This window comes from Chiloscyllium plagiosum, unplaced genomic scaffold, assembly GCF_037043375.1.
Source record: "Chiloscyllium plagiosum isolate Xiang-an unplaced genomic scaffold, Cpla_swu_hap1 HiC_scaffold_47, whole genome shotgun sequence".
Classification (NCBI taxonomy): domain Eukaryota; kingdom Metazoa; phylum Chordata; class Chondrichthyes; order Orectolobiformes; family Hemiscylliidae; genus Chiloscyllium; species Chiloscyllium plagiosum.
In genome coordinates, this window is record NW_028270185.1 from 10,094,934 (window position 1) to 10,116,232 (window position 21,299).

General features: G+C 44.3%; 1 protein-coding gene and 1 long non-coding RNA gene across 5 annotated transcripts in view; one reads left to right on the forward strand and one right to left on the reverse strand.

Moving 5' to 3' along the window:
• LOC122542817 (neuronal PAS domain-containing protein 3-like) overlaps positions 1 to 21,299 on the forward strand; it is a 441,402-nt gene that overhangs the window by 180,739 nt on the left and 239,364 nt on the right. The gene's annotated exons all lie outside the window — the stretch shown is intronic.
• LOC122542819 (uncharacterized) overlaps positions 10,380 to 21,299 on the reverse strand; it is a 30,746-nt gene continuing 19,826 nt past the window's right edge. The window contains exon 3 of the long non-coding RNA XR_006309870.2: positions 10,380 to 12,235. This is a non-coding gene — a long non-coding RNA (uncharacterized LOC122542819). The remainder of the gene's footprint in view (positions 12,236 to 21,299) is intronic.

Below are 21,299 nucleotides of genomic sequence, written 5' to 3' on the forward strand. Positions count from 1 at the left end.
AACCTATACTGCTAACTGACATAGCAGTGCATGTGCACAGTTACTGCCTTCACTGTTTGAGTTCATGTATCTCTGGACATCGGAGTGTGTCTAGGAAAATTTAACAAACAGTGAAATTCACCTTGGAGGAACCTGCGTGGGAGAGCTCACAGCACAGGAACAGAAAAGTGCATAGTTTTTAACCTGTAACCTTGCTGTAAGTCTGCAGTAATGAGTAGAGTGGGTTGTTTCTTGATTATATGTTTTATTGAGATCTGTTTCTTGATTACATTTTGAAAATACAAACCATAAGTACTAAGTTAGCCTGAAGCACTTTTTTTAGAGCAATAAGACAATGCTATTTTCTGGATCTGTAGATTGTGAAAGAGCGAAGATTGCCTTTAGTAGAGTGATGTGCTCTTCCTGTCAGATGTGGCAGTTTAGGGAGAGTTTCCACGCTACTGATGATTATGTCTGCAAGAAGTGTCTTTGGTTGCGAATCTTAACAGATAGCCTGGATTGGTTGGAATGGCAGTTAGAGGCAATAAGGAATTTACAAGAGCTAAGGGGTGTGATGGATGGCAGTTATAGGAAGGGAGAAAAGCCGCAAATACAGTCAGGTAGATGGGTTAACTCCAGGAAAGGTAGGCGGGGTAGGTAGGTAGGGCAGGGGTCTACTGTGGCTATCTCCATTTCAAGCAAGTATGCTGTTTTGGAAAAAGCAGGGGATGATGACTCTCAGGAGAATGTAGCATGAACAGCCAAGTTTCTGGTATCGAGACGGGCTCTAATGTAATGAGGGGTACGCCGGGTTCCAAGCGATCGATTGTGATAAGGGACTCTCTATTTAGAGGCACAGACAGATGTTTCTACGTCCAGCAGAGAAAAATCAGAATGGTGTGTTGCCTTCCTGGTGCTAGGATCAAGGATATCTCGGAGAGGGTGCAGAATGTTCTCAAAGGGGAGAGGGACCAGCAGGAGGTAATTGTACACATTGGAAGTAATGATGTGGAAGGGGATAAGGATGAAATTGTGAGGGGAGAGTATAGAAAGTTAGGCAGGAATTTAAAAAGGAGGTCCTTGAGAGTAGTAATATCTGCATTACTCCCAGTGCTACGAGCCAGTGAGGGTAGGAATAGGAGGATAGGAAAATTAATGCGTGGCTGAGGAGCTGGTGCAGGGGAAAAGGGTTTTTGAATCATTGGACTCTCTTCTATGCCAGAATTGACCTGTACAAGAAGGACAGATTGCACCCGAATTCAAAGGGGACTAATATACCGGCTGGAAGATTTGCTAGAGTTGCTCGGGAGGATTTAAACTAGTAAGGTGGGTGGGGGTGGGATCCAGGGAAATAGTGAGGAAAGAGATCAAGCTGAGATTGGTACAGTTGGAAAAAGGAGCCAGTCAAACAGTCAGGGCAGGGAGGAACAAAGCAGACAATAAGGTAGGACTAATAAATTAAACTGCATTTACTTCAATGCAAGAGGTCTAACAGGGAAGGCAAACGAACTCAAGGCATGGTTGGGAACATAGAATTGGGATATCATAGCAACTACAGAAAAATGTGGCTCAGGGATGGACAGGACTGGCAGCTTAATGTTCCAGGATACAAATGCTATAGGAAAGGCAGAAAGGGGGGCAAGAGAGGTGGTGGAGTGGCATTTTTGATAAGGGATAGCTTTACAGCTGTACTGAGGGAGGATGTTCCTGGGAATACATCCAGGGAAGTTATTTGGGTGGAACTGAGAAATAAGAAAGGGATGTTCACCTTATTGGGTGGGCGGCACAGTGGTTAGCACTGCTGCCTCATAGCGCCAGAGACTTGGGTTCAATTCCCGCCTCAGGCGACTCTCTGTGTGGAGTTTGTACATTCTCCCCGTGTCTGCGTGGGTTTCCTCCGGGTGGTCCGGTTTCCTCCCACAATCCAAAAATGTGCAGGTTAGGTGGATTGGCCATGCTAAATTGCCCGTGGTGTTAGGTGAAGGGGTAAATGTAGGGGAATGGGTCTGGGTGGGTTGCGCTTCGGTGGGTCGGTGTGGACTTTTTGGGCCGAAGGGCCTGTTTCCACACTGAGTAATCTAAGTAATCTAATCTAATCTAAAAAATTATAGACCCCCTAATAGTCAATGGGAAATTGAGACACAAATTTGTAAGGAGATCTCAGTTATCTGTCAGAATAATAGGGAGGTTATGGGAGGGAATTTTAACTTTCCAAACATAGACTGGGACTGCCATACTGTTAAGGGTTCAAATGGAGAGGAATTTAAGTGCGTACAAGAAAGTTTTCTGATTCAGTATGTGGATGTACCTACCAGATAAGGTGCAAAACTTGACCTACTCTTGGGAAATAAGGCAGGGCAAGTGACTGAGGTGTCAGTGGAAGAGCACTTTGGGCCTAGTGACTATAATTCTATTAGTTTGAAATAGTGATGGAAAGGTAGACTGGATCTAAAAGTTGAAGTTCTAAATTGGAGGAAGGCCAATTTTGACGGTATTAGGCAAGAACTTTCAAAAGCTGATTGGGGGCAGATGTTCACAGGTAAAGGGACAGCTGGAAAATGGGAAACCTTCAGAAATGAGATAACGAGAATCCAGAGACGGTATATTCCTGTTAAAGTGAAAGGAAAGGCTGGTAGGTGTAGGGAATGCCGAATGACTAGAGACATTGAGGTTTTAGTTAACAAGAAGAAGGAAGCATATGTCTGATATAGACCGCAGAGATCGAGTGAATCCTTAGAAGAGTATAAAGGCAGTAGAAGTATACTTAAGAGTGAAATGAGGAGGGCAAAACGGGGACATGAAATAGCTTCGGCAAATAGGGTTAAGGAGAATCCAAGAGATTTATAAATACATTAAGGACAAAGGGGTAACTAGGGAGAAAATAGGGCCCCTCAAAGATCAGCAAGGCGGTCTTTGTGTGGAGCTGCAGGAGATGGGGGAGATGTAAATGAGTATTTTGCATCAGTATTTACTGTGGAGAAGGACATGGAAGATATAGAATATGGGGAAATAGATGGTGACGTCTTGAAAAATGTCCATATTTCAGAGGAGGAGGTGCTGAATGTCTTGAAACACTGTCTTGAAACATCTTGAAATCCCCAGGACTTGATTAGGTGTACCCTAGACTCTGTGGGAAGCTAGGGAAGTGATTGCTGGACCCCTTGCTGAGATACTTGTATCATCAATAGTCGCAGATGAGGTGCTGGAAGACTGGAGGTTGGCTAACGTGGTGCCACTATTCAAGAAAGGTGGTAAGGAAAAGCCAAGGAACTATAGACCAGTGAGCCTGACATCGGTGGTGGGCAAGTTGTTGGAGGGAATCCTGAGGGACAGGATTTACATGTATTTGGAAAGGCAAGGACTGAATAGGGATAGTCAGCATGGCTTTGTGTGTGGGAAATCATGTCTGATGAACTTGATTGAGTTTTTTGAAGAAGTAACACACAGACAGCGCAGTAGACGTGATCCATATGGACTTCAGTAAGGTGTTTAACAAGGTTCGTGTTGGGAGACTGGTTAGCAAGGTTAGTTCTCATGGAATACAGGGAGAACTAGCCATTTGGATACAGAACTGGCTCGAAGGTAGAAGACAGAGGGTGGTGGTGGAGGATTGCTTTTCAGAGTGGAGATCTGTGACCAATAGTGTACCACAAGGATCGGTGCTGGGTCCATTGCTTTTCGTCTTTTATATAAATGATTTGGATGTGAACATAGGAGGTATAGTAAGTAAGTTTGCAAAATTGGAGGTGTAGTGGACAGTGAAGAAGGTTACCTCAGAGTACAATGGGACCTTGATCAGATGGGCCAATGGGCTGAGGAGTGGCAGATGGAGTTTAATTTAGATAAGTGTGAGGTGTTGCATTTTGGAAAAGCAAATCAGGGCAGGACATAATGGTAAGGTCCTGGGGATTGTTGCTGAACAAAGAGACCTTGGAGTGCAGTTTCTTGTCCCTTGAAAGTGGAGTCACAGGTAGATAGGTTGGTGAAGAAGGTGTTTGGTATGCTTTCCTTTATTAGAGCATTCAGTGTAGGGGTTTGGAGGTCATGTTGCGGCTGTACAAGATATTGGTTAGGCCGTTTTTGGAAAATTGTGTGCAGTTCTGGTCTCCTTCCTTTCAGAAGGATGTTGTGAAGCTGAAAGGGTTCAGAGAAGGTCTACAAGGATGTTGCAGCTATAGGACGAGGCTGAATAGGCTGGGCCTTTTTTCCCTGGAGTGTTGGAGGCTGAGGTGAGGGGTGACCTTATAGAAGTTTATAAAATCATGAGGCGTATGGATAGGTTAAATAGACAAGGTACCTAGGGTGGGGGAGTCCAGAACTAGAGGGCATAGTTTTAGGGTGAGAGAGGAAAGATATAAAAGGGACCTAAGGGGTATCTTTTTCACACAGAGGGTGATTCGTGTAATGAATGAGCTGCCAGAGGAAGTGGTGGAGGCTGGTACAATTATAGCATTTAAAAGGCATCTGGATGAGTATACAAATAGGAAGAGTTTAGGGGGATATGGGCCAAATGCTGGCAAATGGGACTTGATTTGGTTAGGATATCTGGTCAGCACGGGCGAGTTGGACCGAAGAGTCTGTTTCCGTGCTGTACATCTGTATGACTGTTGTTCTGAAACATATAATTTGGGCTCTTGTTCAAATCTCAGCCAGAACCTAATTGTTAAGGTGACAAGAGGAGGGCAAGTATCTCTCCATGTTTAATTATTTCCCTTTCTCATTGCCTGCAGGGGTGTAAAATGCCAGCCTAGGAAATATATTCCTATTGCATTCCAGCACAGGAGGTGGTCTTTTGTCCCATTCTATCTGTACTGTGAAATCTCACCGATTTCTCTTCCCTATATTCTTGTACTGTCCTCTGCTTCATGCCTTTATTGACTTTGCCCTTATTAAGATACAATGGTCTCCAGCTTAGTGATTCCCCAAAGCAAAGCATTCCAAGCTTCTTCATTCCGCATGCAGACTCTTCATCTGTCCCCACTCTCAGACAGTGTCATGTCAGTCCCCACCCAAGATGCCTGCCTCCACACTCTGTCTAACACCAGGAAAATTGTATCCATAATGAATTAGAAATGAATCAGTGCCAGGTGTTGTGCATGTAGGTGATTGTGACTTCAGTTGCCTGGGCCCAAACTTTGGAATTCCCTACATGAATCTCTCCCTCTCTCTCTCTGGGTCACAATCTCTCTCTCTCTCTCTGCCTGTCTCACAATCTCTCTCTCTCTCTGCCTGTCTCTAAGAAGCTCCTTAAAACCTACTCTCTGACCAAAATGTTGGTCACCTTTTCTAAAATCCCTCGGACAGTTATTGCCGATAACCATAATAATGTGAACTATAAAGATGCTATATTTTTGCAAGTTGTTCTTTGGAAGCAATCTTCCTCACTGCACAACAAAAAAATTAAGTTTTTTAAAAATTCAAAACCATTAACCTGTGACCAGCAACTACCGAAGAGTCTTAAGAATATACAGTGATATCAAATTTTGCTGAGGGCATTAAGACAAGCATAAGGCACAGAACTTACATATTGAGGGACCTAGCTCCTAGGTTTAGTCAGCTATCAAAATGTACTTTGTCCACGAGAAATTAGATTCCCAAAACTAATCTGGTATCCATTTTATACCTGAATATATTGTGTTGTTTGTTCCTCAATTCAAAGGTGAGACCTGCTCAGGCTTGTGAATTTCTCTTATGGATTTAAATTAAATTCACATTCAGCCTAATTCTTTGCGAGGGAATCAGAGGTTATGGGGGCTAGAATGGAGTATGGAATTCAAAACACAATCAGATTGCCGTGATCTTCTCGAATGGTGGAACATGCTCCAAGGGCCTATTCTGTCTTCTAATTCCTATGTTTGTATATGATTGAACAGGCCAGTCCTTAACCTGCAGAGCTGGTGGGGCCTGGAGGGTAGGATGTGCTTCCTTTCCATTCCTCCTCTCTGCAGATTTGCTTCATCGTTAAGGCATTGGGACTTAAAGTTTAATGCAGCTTGACAGACAGATTGTCGCCATTTTGAACAATTGGAAGCAGATTCCTTAAAGATGAATGTCAGAATATCCTTGAAACTGTATCCTTGTCCTCCCCCGGAAGATTGGCCATTTGACAATTGATGGTGCATTATCTGATATACTGGAGCTAATTTTTACAGTTTTGCCTCAACACATTTGTGTGTATTAATATAGATAAATATAAAATCATTAATAACAACTTGATTTAACTAAAAGAACATGACACATGTTTGGTGTATCTTAAGAGACCTTCATTCCACAATAGGCCAGCGGTGAAATAATAATTTGGAGAGGAACTCCTCATATGCAGTGATGAATCTGACACTTGGAAATTAGTTATGTTACTTTTGAAGAATCCCTCTTCCTCTCACTGTCTCTGTCTCTTTAATTTTGGGTATTTTTTGGCATTCAGTGATTCAGCCACTTCAAAGCTGCCTTCGATTTACTGTGGTGATTGCATGCTCTGTACAGAGACCTCTCCCTGTTCAAGAACACTGAGGTCCTGAATCATGTATGGCTCTTTCACACAGAGAATGAATGTTACACTAAATTATTCAGCCAGGCTCTATGCAGCAGAATGATTTCCTTTGTAGGTGAGGGTTTTGTGTATGCGTGTATGTCTGTCGCTACCAGCGCAATTTCCTTTTTACTTACCAGCGTCTGTTCGGCAAGGTCATCCACTATGTAAATTTGATCAGATTTATTTTCGCTGGGAGAAGGTGGGAGCTGAATACGGCCATTGACTCAAAGCACGGCTTTTTAAAAAATAGTGCAGCTGCGTCCTAAACCCCATCCTGTGTGATTTTTTAACAATCTTTTCTTGTTGCGTTGCAAATTTGGCCTCATGACGTCATTTAAGGAATTGACATTAGCAATCATTGTTAGCTTCCAGTTGTGGGGAGCACAGTTTCCAGGTCAAAGAGACAGGAACCTATTGGCCTAAGACGTAGTGATTGAGAAATTCAAGAGAGCACACGGGAACCATTTTAGTTTACTACTTGATCTGCTTGGTTTCATTTTAGGTTTATTATCTGGTGTTCTCTGATATCCTCTACGTTCCCTTTAAGCAGACTGGCAGGGAATGATGTCTCCCGCCCCAGTTTCATCCTAGAAGAGAATACGATAATTGATTGTGCCCCTCAATTTCCATTTTTGTTTGTCAGCTGTGGTTCAGCCTTCTTGCCTCAGACCAGGTTCAGGCCCCACTCCAGTGGAGGAGGGATGGGGGAAGAGCACAAAAATAAAGACCGGTACTCCAATGCATTACAGAGCAGGTGCAGTTTTGTTTGAGGTGCCCTCTTTGCTGCTCTGTCTGCTGCTGCACCACTTCAAGGAAGTGCAGGGTCAAGTTTTCCGCTGTGTACTGGCCTGACCAAAATTGCTTCCTCCATCAGCATCGCAGTTGTGGTCATTTTCACACTGCTGCTCTATTGGAGTTTGCTGTGCACAGATTGGCAGCCATGTTTCTTACATTATAACTTCAAAAAATGCCTTTGGTTGTGAGACATGAAAATGGCGATACAAATAATCTTTTTTTCACAAAGAATCGGAGTACTGATTCATTAGTCCAGATGGTAGAGGGGATTGGTGGGTGCTGTACATGGTTAGCAGCAGGAGGTTGCCTTGCCCATGTTTGACCTGATGTCATGAAACTACCTGTGGTCCAGAAACAATGATGAGGATTCTCAGGGTGAGTATCTCCCAACTGTATACTACCGTGCAGCCACCCCTGCTGATGAGACAAGACAAACCCATGGATGATGATAGTGGTGTCTGGGACATTGTCTGTAAGATATGATTCTCTGAGTATGACTGTATCAGGCTGTATTTCTTGATTAGTCTGTGGGACAGCTCTCCGACTTGTGACAATTGTCCCTCAAGCTGTTAATCTGTAGGATGTAAAACTTGAAAGGGTGCAGAAAAGATTTACTAGGATGCTACCAGGACTGGAGGGTTTGGTTGTAGGGAGAGGCCGAATAGAGGAGTGAATTTCCCTGGAGCTTTGGAGGCTGAGGGGTAACTTTATAGAGGTTTATAAATCATAGGATGAATAGCCAAGATCTTTTTCCTAGGTTTGGGGTGTCCAAAACTAGAAGGCATAGGTTCAAGGTGAGAGGGGCAAGAGTTAAAAGGGAACTAAGGGGCAACGTTTTCACATGGTGGGCAGTGCCTGTATGGAAGAGCTGCCAGAGGGAGTGGTGGAGGCAGGTGCAGTTACAACATTTAAAAGGTATCTGGATGGGCATATGAATAGGAAGGATTTAGAATGATATGGGCCAAATGTTGGATATCTGGTCAGCATTGGACTGATGGGTCTGCTTCCATGCTATATGAGTCTATGACCCTTTGAGGACTTTGTAGGTTCAACAAGGCTGATCTTATGTGGTCCATCCAGTTTCATTTCTTTGAGACATTTTAGCAGTTGATAAAATTGGCTGCCTTGTTGGGACCATTTCACAGGGCAGTTAAGAATCAACTGGGTTGCCATGGGTCTGGAGTCACGTGTAGGTCAGACTGTGTAACAATGGCAAATTTCCTTCCCTAAAGGGCATTAGTAAATTAGATGGGTTTTGCAATATTTTGCCTTCCCTATTAGTACATTGCTTGCCAGTTTGAATTCCCATTTGACCAGAGCAGGTGATGACCTTCTCTAAAGGGCTTTAGTGAATCAGACAATGGTTCAATGATCATGATTAAACTTTTAATTTCATAATTTCAAAAAGAAAAATCAAGCTCCACTATTTGGTGTGGTAGGATTCGAACCTGTGTCCCCATAACAGTACCTGGGTGTCCAGCAACAATACCATTATTCTGTCACCTAGCAGAGAGGTTTAAGGGGAGAATTCCAGAGTCAAGGCCGCTGAAGGCATGGCTGCCAATGGTGGAGTGATTGAAATTGGGGTTGCAAAGAATTAGAGGAGTACACATATTTCAGAGGGACTCCCATCAGGAAACCTCGCTGTAGACTAAGGTCCTCTCATTCACTGCACTGCACCAAGTCCAAGTGAGCTGAGCCCCTTCTTATTCACTCCCACTAAATATGATCCCACTTGCTGAAAGCTCTTCCTTTTTACTCCCATTATAAACTATTTCAATCGATCAGTTTTATCCCAGTGTAGAGAATTACAAGCCTCCTATAATTAGCAGCCTTGACCTATGGACTTCTGTAATTAACCTATTATAATTAGTAACATACCAATTGGAAAAAATTGGATTCAAATGGGATTAGGAAGCGCATCTTAAAACTACTAGTTAAAATGTTAATTCACAATATGTATTATTTAACGGCATACACATTTTAAAATATTTATCTAAATGTAATCCACTAGAATTTAACAAAAAATGCATAGGCGTAAACTCAATGGAAATCTTGCACTGAATATGACTTGGAACTCACTGCCATGAGAACTCAAATAGCAGAGATGCCTCTATGGGGGCAATGGATAAACTGATGAGGGAGAAAGGAATATGTGAAAAGGTTGGACAGGCTCTGCTTGTATTCACTGGAGTTTAGAGGGAACTTAATTGAAATGTATATGATCCTGAAGGGTCTTGACACAATAGACATGAAAGCAGGTTTGCTCATGTGGGAGAATCTTGAATTAGGTATCACTATTTAAAAACACAGGGATGGTGGGAATAATGAGGAGAAATGTGAAACTTTGGAAATCTCTTTCTCAAAATGTGGAGGAAGCAGAATCTTTGAATACTTTTAAAGTAGAGGTGAATAAATTCTTGATGAGCAAGGGGATGATTGGTTATCTGGGGTGGGGGGGGGTAAGGTGGGAATATGGAACAATCAGATCTCTTATAGAATGGCAAACAGGTTGGAGGGGCAGAGTGGCCTTTTCCTGATCATAATTCATATGAATGGCAGGTTACATTGATGGGTTGCAAAATGAAGGATGGAATCAAGGTCATGTGGAGAATAAGTGCTAGCATGGACCTGTTGGGCTGAATAACCTCTTCCTACCCCGTAAATTCTATGCAAGTATGATTTATCAAAGATTTGAAAACTTCATTGAATTATAAGTCACTGGCAAATTGATCAGAATTGAATGATTAAGGTAACAGTGTAAAATGAAAATAAGGTAACAGCTCCTTTACAAAAGTAGCAATAAATTTAGCTTGCTATTTAAAGTATTGGAAACCCACAATTTTAAGTTCTGCACTCTGGAGCCATACACCCTTCTCACCTTTTTTGTCACTAAACTGTAAAGGAACATTTGACGAGGAAGACAAGGTGATTCTCATCGCTACTTTTGCAGGACGGAGTTATTCAGTTGAGGAGTTTCACTTTGAAAAGATGTGACACAGAGAAGCCCTGCTGAAGAAATGTAAGGCATTAAATCACAGAGATAAATCCAACCTGGAATTAACTTTGACTTATACCAGTTTATTTGTACAGATTAAAGTTGGTGAGAGGGAAGTTCAGTACAACAATTGGCTTTCAAAGTATGGGTAACTTTGGGGTTCTTTAAGATTTTGAAACTCTCATCCATATTTTTCAAATCCTGCCATGAGATTCCACCTCCCTATGTCAAATTTGTTCCAACCCTCTCATCTTCTGAGATCTCTGCAGTCCTCAATCTCTGATTCCATGATTTTTGTCATTTCTCTGCGAATTTCACAATCTAGAATTCCCTCCCTGAACATTCCTGATGAAGGGCTTTTACCCAAAGCGTCGATTCTCCCGCTCCTTGGACGCTGCCTGACTTGCTGAACTTTTCCAGCACCACGCTCTTTACTCTAATCTCCAGCATCTGCAGTCCTCACATTCGCCCATCCTCTTGTCTCTGCCTTTGTCTCTCATTTTTTAAAGATGCTGTTCAGAACCTTCCTCTTTGACCAAGGGTTTGGTCAGCTGTCCTAATTTCTCCCAATGCTGCTCAACTTTTGTTTGTTTACAACTCTAGTGATGCATTTTGGGCTGCTTTAAGGTTTAAGTTGATTGAAATGTAGAAAATAGGAGTAGGCCACTGACACATGACTTAAGGAAGGCCAGGCACTGCATTCAATTGTTCTCTACTATGAAGTGGCTTTATCAGAATATTCATATTTAGCTAAGACTAACCAAACAAGACCTCTCCACTTAGTGTCAGAGGCTCTGTCAGATCAGCGCACAATACAGTCCTATCTGCTGCTCCTGGCATTTCTTCTGTATTCACCAGGTGGTGGTAAACTTTTCTGACAGTATATCTTATGATCTATATCAGTGGATTAGATTAACTGTAACTGCTATAAATAAGATGATCGTGAGTGATACCAAAATTCACCATGCGTTTGATCATGAAAGGTGTAGACCATAGGAGGCTAGCAATGGATGGATCGAGTGGGCAGAAAAGTAGCAATTAGGAATTCAGTCAGGTAATGCATGATCTAATACATTGGGGAGGGCAAAAATTTGTAATACCTGTCTGGTTCACTGAATGACCTTTAGAGAAGGAAATCTGCAATCCTTACCCAGTCTGACCTACAGACCCATAGCAATCGCATTGACTCTTATATACCTTCTGAAATGGTCTAACAAGCCGTTCAATTCAAGAGCAAGTAGGAATGAGCAACAAATGCTGGCTTTGTCAGCAACACCCTTGTCCCATTAGAGAATAAACTATAGGGGAAAAAATAAGATTCTATGAAGTGTGGAAAATTAAAAATCCTTGGCAAGGAATGTCCGACGTAGGAAGACAAGTAGATAAGGTGGTCAAGGCAGCAAACAGATATTTCCCTTTACTGGCCAGGTCATAGACTATGGATTCTGGATTAGTGGTGCTGGAAGAGCATAGCAGTTCAGGCAGCATCCAAGGAGCAGCGAAATCGATGTTTCGGGCAAAAGCCCTTCATCAGGAATAAAGGCAGTGAGCCTGAAGCGTGGAGAGACCAGCTAGAGGAGGGTGGGGGTGGGGAGAAAGTAGCATAGAGTACAATGGGTGAGTGGGGGAGGGGATAAAGGTGATAGATCAGGGAGGAGAGGGTGGAGTGGATAGGTGGAAAAGGAGATAGGCAGGTAGGACAGGTCCGGACAAGTCATGGGGAGAGTGCTGAGCTGGAAGTTTGGAACTAGGTTGAGGTGGGGGAAGGGGAAATGAGGAAACTGTTGAAGTCCACATTGATGCCCTGGGGTTGAAGTGTTCCGAGGCGGTATTTAAGATGAGGCGTTCTTCCTCCAGGCGTCTGGTGGTGAGGGAGCGGCGGTGAAGGAGGCCAGGTCATAGACTATAAGAGCAGGAAGTCTATGCTTGAACTGTAATAAAAAATAAACACCAGTTAGGCCACAGTTCAAGTGCTGTGCACATTTCTGGTCACTGCATTACAGGAAGGATGTTATTGCACTTGGGAGCGTACAGTCAAGATTTATGGGGATGTTGTTGGGAATGGAGAATTTTAGTTGTCAGGCAGGATTGCACACATTAGATTTTCTTGGGGCTGGAGGAAGTTGAGGGAGACCTCCTCCTGTCCTGCCTTGAGCTCTTTCTTGCCTGGAGGTTGGGGATCATGCTCTGCCTCTGTCCTCCCTTCAGGCAACATCCTCACAGTCCACTGTACTCATCGACCCCTCTCTCAGCTGCCCTATGGAAGAAATCTCTGTCCCATTTCAGCTCTGAAAAAAATCCTGCGAAACCCTGGCATTAACTTCTCTGGATGTCACTTTTTAAGACACCCCAGTATGCCAACATTTTCATGCACAGGTTCGAACAAGACGACTTTTCTGCACAGAACCTGCAACCAACACTATACACCAGATATAATGACAACATTTTTTTCCTGTGGACCCCTGGTGAGGAGTTACTGAAACAACTACACAGTGATATCAATGAGTTTCTTCTCACCATCAGATTTACCATGGACTACTCTTTAGTATCTGTCTCATTCTTGGACATATGCATCTACATCAAAGATAGGCACTTCAGCACCTCACTCTACCACAAACCCATGGATAATCTCACAATGCTACACTTCTCTAGCTTCCACTCGAAGCATATTAAAACAGCCATCCCATACAGACAACCCCACGCATACACAGGATCTGTTCAGATGAGGACAAACATGACAGACACCTGAAGGTGCTCAAGGATGCCCTTATAAGAACAGGGTACGATGCTCAACTCGTTGACCGCCAGTTCAGACATTCCACAACGAGAAACCATAATGATCTCCTCAGGAGACAGACAGGGTTGCAACCAATAGGGTTGTTCAGTTCTTCTCGGGAGCCGAAAAACTGTGCCATGTTCTTTGTAGTCTGCAACATATTATTGATGAGGATGAGCACCTCGTCAAGACCTTCCTTACACCCCCACTTCTTGCCTTTAAACAACCACCAAACCTTAAACAGATCATTGTTTGTCGCAAACTGCTGAGCCTTCAGGACAACATTGACCACAACACCGTAACAGTCCTGTCAGGGCAACCGCTGCAAGACATGTCAGAGTGTTGACACAGATACTACCATTATACACCATTTATGTGTCAGGTACTCATGTGACTTGGCCAACATTGTCTGCAGCGTATGAGATAGACAATGATGCCCTGAGGCATGGTACATTGGCAAGACCCAGCAGACACTATAACAATGGACAAATGGACACTGCACAACAATCGCCAGGCAGGAGTGTTCCCTCCCAGTCAGGGAACACTTCAGTGGTCAGGGACATTCGGCCTCAGACCTTTGGGTGACCATCCTCCTAGGTGGTCTTTGGGACAGACAACAAAGCAAAGTGGCTAGGCGAAAGTGAGTACTGCAGATGCTGGAGATTAGTGTCTAGAGTGTGGATTATGGAAAAGCACAGCAGGTCAGGCAGCATCTAAGGAGCAGGAAAATCGACGTTTTGGGCAAACGCCCTTCATGTTTACATAAATGATTTGGATCTGAGCATAAGAGGTACAGTTAGTAAGTTTGCAGATGACACCAAAATTGGAGGTGTAGTCGACAGTGAAGAGGGTTAGCTCAGATTACAACAGAGTCTGGACTAGATGGGCCAATGGCTGAGAAGTGGCAGATGGAGTTTACTTCAGATAAATGTGAGGTGCTGCATTTTGGGAAAGCAAATCTTAGCAGGACTTATACACTTAATGGTAAGGTCCTAGGGAGTGTTGCTGAACAAAGAGACCTTGGAGTGCAGGTTCATAGCTCCTTGACAGTGGAGTCGCAGGTAGATAGGATAGTGAAGAAGGCGTTTGGTATGCTTTCCTTTATTGGTCAGAGTATTGAGTACAGGAGTTGGGAAGTCATGTTGCGGCTGTACAGGACATTGGTTAGGCCACTGTTGGAATATTGTGTGCAAATCTGGTCTCCTTCCTATCTGAAAGATGTTGCAAAACTTGAAAGGGTTCAGAAAAGATTTACAAGGATGTCCCAGGGTTGGAGGATTCGAGCTGTAGGGAGAGGCTGAACAGGCTGGGGCTGTTTTCCCTGCAGCGTCGGAGGCTGAGGGGTGATCTTATAGAGGTTTACATAATTATGAGGGATGTGGATAAGGTAAATAGGCGAAGTCTTTTCCCTGGGACGGGGAGTCCAGAACTAGTGGGCATAGGTTTAGATTTAGGCATAGGTGAGAGGGGAAAGATATAAAAGAGACCTAAGGGGCAACTTTTTCACGCAGAGGGTGGTACGTGTATGGAATGCGCTGCCAGAGGAAGAGGTGGAGGCTGGTACAATTGCAACATTTAAGAGGCATTTGGATGGGTATATGAATAGGAAGGGTTTGGAGGGATATGGGCTGGGTGCTGGCAGGTGGGATTAGATTGGATTGGGATATCTGGTCGGCTTGGACCGAAGGGTCTTTTTCCATGCTGTACATCTCTATGACTCTAACAATGCAAAGTGGCTGAGTTTGGTACCCATGAGGATGGCCTCAACTGGGACCTTGGATTCATGTCACACTACAGATGACCCCACGCATTATATAATCTCTCGCTCTCACACACATGTGCATGCACACAAGCATACACACACATTCTTACATGCTCACACTCACGCAGACTCTCTCTCATACACACACACACCCCACACTCACACCCATGCACGCACCCTTTCACAGATTTGTGTCCCACCATACTCATATACATACTTTACCAAGCTTACACACATGCAAACACTCTCCCACATGCACAAACTCTGTTTCTCCTGCACGCGTGCACATATAAGTTTATGAGGTGAATTTGTATCTGCAGAATTATATTTACAGATAAGTTCTATTTTCCTCAAAAAGTACATAACCTACAGTAAATCTATGTAATAGTCTATAAATCTCACTTTAGAAATAGAACCAGTGTGACTCAAGATTGGGACAGAGACAGACTTTAACCTCACACCTTTAATGCATTGTCTGAGCTGAGATGGCACCTTTTGTTAGGAAACCTGAAGTTCTCTCGAGAATGTGACTTAAAAGAAGTTCTGGGATTTACATATTAAAGAACCGAAACAAACAAACCCATTCTAAAAGATGAAAGACTTAATCTAGGTTTATCACTTCAGCTGCATGATATATGTAGTCTTCTGCTATAAATTCTGTGCATTATAGTCCTGCTTCACAACCACCTGATGAAGATTCGGAGATGCCGGTGTTGGACTGGGGTGTACAAAGTTAAAAATCACACAACACCAGGTTATAGTCCAACAGGTTTAATTGGAAGCACACTAGCTTTTGGAGCAAAGCTCTGAAAGCTAGTGTGCTTCCAATTAAACCTGTTGGACGATAACCTGGTGTTGTGTGATTTTTAACTTTGTACCTGATGAAGAAGGAGTGCTTCAAAAGCTGGTGCCTCCAAGCAAACCTGTTGGACTATAACCTGGTGTTGTGAGATTTTTGTCCAACCCAGTCCAACACTGGCTGCTCTAAATCATGACTTTTTAAGAGTTCTTTTTGCTCTTGCCATTTAAAATACCAATTCATTTGTCATTTTTCTTTGTTTTGTTTGTATTTTTTTTGCATACACAACATTTTAAAGTGGTTTCCTTCCCCAGATTTGTTCTGATTGTCCAGATATCTGAGGCATACAGAAAAAGGGATAGAGTGGAGCATCCAGTGCGTTTCCTCTTTGCTATAAGCTGGAACTTTCTTATTGTTCAAAATTCTTGACCTTCAAAATTCTTTCTGGTTGCTTCCATTCTTCTTTTGACTTTGGCCTCGCAGCTGCCATCTTCTTATTCCACTTGCATCACCATTTGTCCTCAGCACATGACCTTAAGATGGAAATTTGCAGCTCGAAGATCTAATTGAGGTGTATGAAATTATGAAGGGGCCTGGAAGGTCTGGGTTTGAGTGATCTAATTCACTTCATGAAAAGAGACACCAGGAGAAATAGATATAAATCTGATAGAAAACCTTGAGGAAAAACCTCAACCAGAGAATATTGAGTGTCTCAGACTCGCTGTCTGAAAGGGACAAAGAAGGAGAAACACTCATTGTGTTTTAGAAAAAAATACTCAAGCATGCAGCTGAGGCCTGTGGACCGTGAGTAGAAAGTTGGATTAAGTTTGAGACCATTTTCGCAGACCACCACAGAAATGATGGCCTCCCTCTGCTTTACTACAATTCTTTGCAGTGGCTCTTCCAAAACATGTGCTACAGTGGTTCATGAAGAAAACTGAGGGGCAATTAGAGATGCCAGCTTTGCCAGCCTATATCCCAAGGATGCATTTTTTAAAAATTCTCAGATTTGAGAGGAAGGGACAGTCTAAGAAGAGGAAAGATGAATATAATTTTGTTGGATGGATAAAGTAAAATCAAAACGAGTGCAGGAAAGTTCACTGTATCCAACACACACTGGGGAAGTGTTGCTTAACGATTTGCAATTTCTGACAGTAATAGGATTTAAAGAAAGAAAACATGCCTTCATGTAAATGCTAATGTAGAGGGGCTTGGAGGTTCAACTTTGATTCTTTCCTCTGAGAATGCTGAGGGAAAATAACATGATTCGAGACAAAAAATACTGCAGATGTTGGAATCCAAAGTGGACAGGCAGGAGGCTGAAAGATCACAGCAAGCCAGGCAGCATCAGGAGGTGCAGAAGTCAACGTTTTGGGTGTAACCCTTCTTCACGACTGAGGGTGGGTGTGGGGGGTGGGGGCGGGGGGGTGTGGGGGGGCTGCAGATAGGGGGAGGCAGGGGCAGGGTGGTGAAGTGGGCATAAGTAAAGACAGATAGAGGGTACGACCTGGTTGGTCACTGGAAGGGGTGAACCCGGTTGGTGGCAGGGAGCAGTAGAAGGGAGGGGCTGGGAAGGGAGTCGGGGGATGAGGAAGGAGGGTAGTTGAAATTGGAGAACTCAATCTTGAGTCCTCCAGGTTGCAGGGTGCCCAGGCTGAAGATAAGGTGTTGTTTCTCCAATAGGGGCTGTGGTTTGTTTTGGCAATGGAAGAGGCCAAGGATGGTCATGTCAGAAAGGGAGTGGTTGGGGGAATTGAAATGGGCGGTGACTGGTCTGGTCGGCCCCTGCAGACTCGGCTGCTATGCTTGGTGAGCCGTTCCCTGAGTTTACGTTCGGTTTCCTTGATGTCGAGAAGACACATGAGGAGTACCTGATGCAGTACACTAGTTTGGAAGAAAGGCAAGTGAATCTCTGTCTCATCTGGAAGTACTGTTTGGTGCCCTGGATGGAGGTGGAGGGGGTTGGTGTACCGGCAGGTTTTGCATCTTTTCTGGTTGCAGGGGAAAGTACCTGGGGATTCCCCTCCCCATTCCTCTCTGCCTTCCGCAAGGACTGTCGGAGGGAACCGACTTTGCGGAAGGCAGAGAGGGGTGTGGAGGGGAAGATGTTCTCAGTGGCGGGGTCTATTTGGAGATGGAGGAAGTGTTTGAGCATGATGCATTGGATGCAGAGACTGGTGGGGTGGTAGGTGAGTCAGGGGACAGTCTTTATTCACTGTCTTATTGTGTTGGGTGGGGGCAGGTTTAAAGTGGTGGAGCGGGGAATGGTCGTGGTGCGGCGGAGGGCTGTCTGGATGACGGAAGGAGAAAAGAACGATGTTCAAAATAGGTGGACATCTGGGATGCTTGTGAGTTGAATGTCTCCTCGTCCGAGCAAATCCGGCAGAGGCGGAGGAATTGGGAGAATGGAATGAAGTTCTTGCAGGATACTGGGTAGGAGGAGGTGTAGTCCAGGTAGTTATGGGAAGGTTGTAGTAGATTTGTAGTAGATGTCTGTCTGGAGACTGTCACCGGAGATGGAAATGGTGAGGTCAAGAAAGGGGAAAGAGGTATCTGACATGGACCAAGTGAATTTGAGAGCGGGGTGGGAGTTGTGGGCAAAGTCGATTAACTGCTCCAGCTCAGCCTCGGTGCAGATCCCTGCACTAATGCAGTCATCGATGTAACGGCAGAAGAGTTGGGGTACAGTACCCATGGAGGTATTAAAGAGGGACTGTTTGATATAGCCGACAAAGAGGCAAGCGTAGCTGGGGCCCATCCAGGTACCCATGGCCATCCCTTTGATTTGGAGAAAATGGGAGGAGTTCAAGAAAAAGTTATTAAGGGTGAGGACCAGTTCGGCGAGTTGGAAGATGGTATTGGTGGAGGAGGACTGGATGGGTCAATTGAAGAGGAAGAAGCGGAGGGTCTGGAGGCCATGTGGCATATAGACATGTATAAGGACTGCACGTCCATAGTGAAGATAAAGCGCTAGGGGTGTAGGAACTGGAAGTTACTGATGAGATGGAGGGCGTGGTTAGTGTTGCGGATGTAGGTGGGAAGTGCCTGAACTAAGGAGGAGAGGATGGAGTCGAGGTAGGACGAGATGAGTTCAGTGGGGCAGGAGCATGCCAAGATGATAGGTCAGCCTGGGTAGTTGGGCTTGTGGATCTTGGGGGGCAGGTAGAACCAGGCAGTACAGGGCTGGGGGGCTATGAGTTTGGAGGCAGTGGAGGGGAGATCACCAGAGGCAGTGAAGGCACAGACAAGTGTCTTAGATTTGGGCATGATGGGTTGTGGGCAGCGGCGAGGTAAAACGTGATGTCAGAGAATTGGCAGTGGGCTCTGCCATATAGTGGTCCGTGCTCCAGACTATCACTGCCCCACCTTTGTCAGCGGGTTTGATGGTTAACCAGGGATGCGTGTTTGGAGGGCGTGAGGTCAGACTGGGTGAGGGGGGTGGAGAAACTGAGGCAGCCAATGTCACGTTGGCAGTCTGCAATGAAGAGTTCTAGAGCAGGTACAAGGCTTTCAGGTAGTGACCAATTGGAGGAGGAAGATTGGAGGCGGGCAAGCGAGTCCCAGACTACATTTCCCAGCATCACCCCTGGGACCTACTGCCGACCTGCAGCCAGCCAGCACACCAGCTCTCCCTCCTTACCCATTCACCCCTACAATGCACCCTACCGCTACACTTCTCCTCCTTCACGAGCACCCCTTCCCACATCACTCCCCAGCCCACATCCCTCCCAATCCCTCTTCTGTCCTACACCCAATTCCCCTTCACCACAACACATCCAACCGTCACCCACCATGTGCCATCACTATTCCCCCGACCAGCCACTCTGGGGCTCCCCCTTCCCTCCCACCGGCGAGCCCTGTCACATATTCACTATTCCCCCTCTCTCCTACAATGGTATAGCGATAATGACCACTGAATGATCAGTGATAAATAAAGGTAAAGTCACCAAAGGGCTGCTGCATCATTGGAAAGAGCCAGCTGGTGGTGATTTAACCTGACGGTCACCACAGGTTGAGAAGGAGACCATGGTAATTTCAGCAGGTGCAGGAATTAAATCTATGCTGTTGGTATCACTCTGCATTGCAAACGAGCCAACCAGCCAACTGTGCTAACCAGCCGGTGGGAATATATATTGGTCAGAACACTCAGGTTAAAACTTCTGGGTTTTTTTTTCAAACCAGTGTCCAAAGGGCATTTTTTTTTGTCATCAGCCCAAGAGGATGGAGGTGTCTACAGTTTATCATCTTGTCTGAAAAGTGGCACTTCCAACAGTGTGGTACTGAGCCTTGAATTGCATGCCATCCTTTCTGACCTTGCTTTTGATTTTGTCAGAGATTAAAAGAGAACAACAGCAGGAGCTTTGTTCATGTTCCTGATATTAACCTGCAGGGCCCTCTGTGGTTCTGCTCCTGCTTCCTAGTCACTCAAATAATGATCTCTGTGTTTGCCTAGGTGTAGACAAGTTTGCCGGCCAACTCCAACAAATCAATTATGTGACCTTCAAATGTTTCCTGAATGATATAATTAGCCAATGCAATTTCGTCCAGTGTATACAGGGACACTGTGGGAATTGGCTTACATTAAAGACCAAATTGTCTTCCAGATCTGTAATTGACAGCAAATTGTATTGCATCAGACACTGGAGCAATAATTGCATTCTGATTATGTTTTGAGAAGCGGTAGTTTGCCCACATGAAACGTCTTTGAGCAACAAAAAAAAATGCCTCAAGCACCAGAGTGTAAAAGAACCTTCCATTAACCCTAGATTTCCTGTGAAAGGGATAGAGTTGGCAATTGTTCTGAGGGCCCACATGCCAGGAGACTACAATGACTCACTCCTGCTATAATGAGCCAGCTTATTAATGAGATCTCACTGGATGGGAAATTGCAATCTTTTCCCATGTCACGTGAAATTCAGTCCCATTTGTTACCTTTCGAAATTGCCATTGAAAGATGGTGCTGCAGCCAATCTTTACTCAGTTTAACATTCATTTACAGAATGAAATTTTACAAGGGTATGCCTCTAAAATCAACTACCAGTTGCCGTGAGTGTCAGTCTACTTAAGGGAAACTTCCAGTTAAGCTCCTCTACTGCATATAATTAAACATAATTGACGATTACCACCGTTGATTTCAATAAAATCAAATGTTGGGTGTGAAAGTGACTGTCCATGTATTTGTGATTCTCTTCCTCCCTCCCTACAGCCCCAGGGAAATTACATCCCCTTTCACCAAGTTAAACTTCACATTTGCTCACCTCCACATCCTGCTTTTGAGGTTGAACGGTCACTTGATTTCAGGATCTTAAGAGTAGAGGGTAAATAAAAATTTCTTATGTTTGTTGACAAATCTAGCATAACTGCAACATGCATTGTTAAAGCATCTTTATTGTGATAAAATACCAGGAATATTTCACCAGGGGATGATCAGAACAGCGGCTGCTAAGACAAAGAAAATTAAGCATTCACTGTTGGGCCAATTAATCTGTTTTGGGACTGCCAATGCTACGTACCTCTTTGCAATATTAAATAATACCTTTGAATGATTCGTTTGAGACTACTTTCCATCAAGCCTGGCATAGATCAGCTGATTCATCTTTTTGGAGAAAGCAAGGACTGCAGATGCTGGAGTATCAGAGTCGAGAGTGTGGTGCTGGA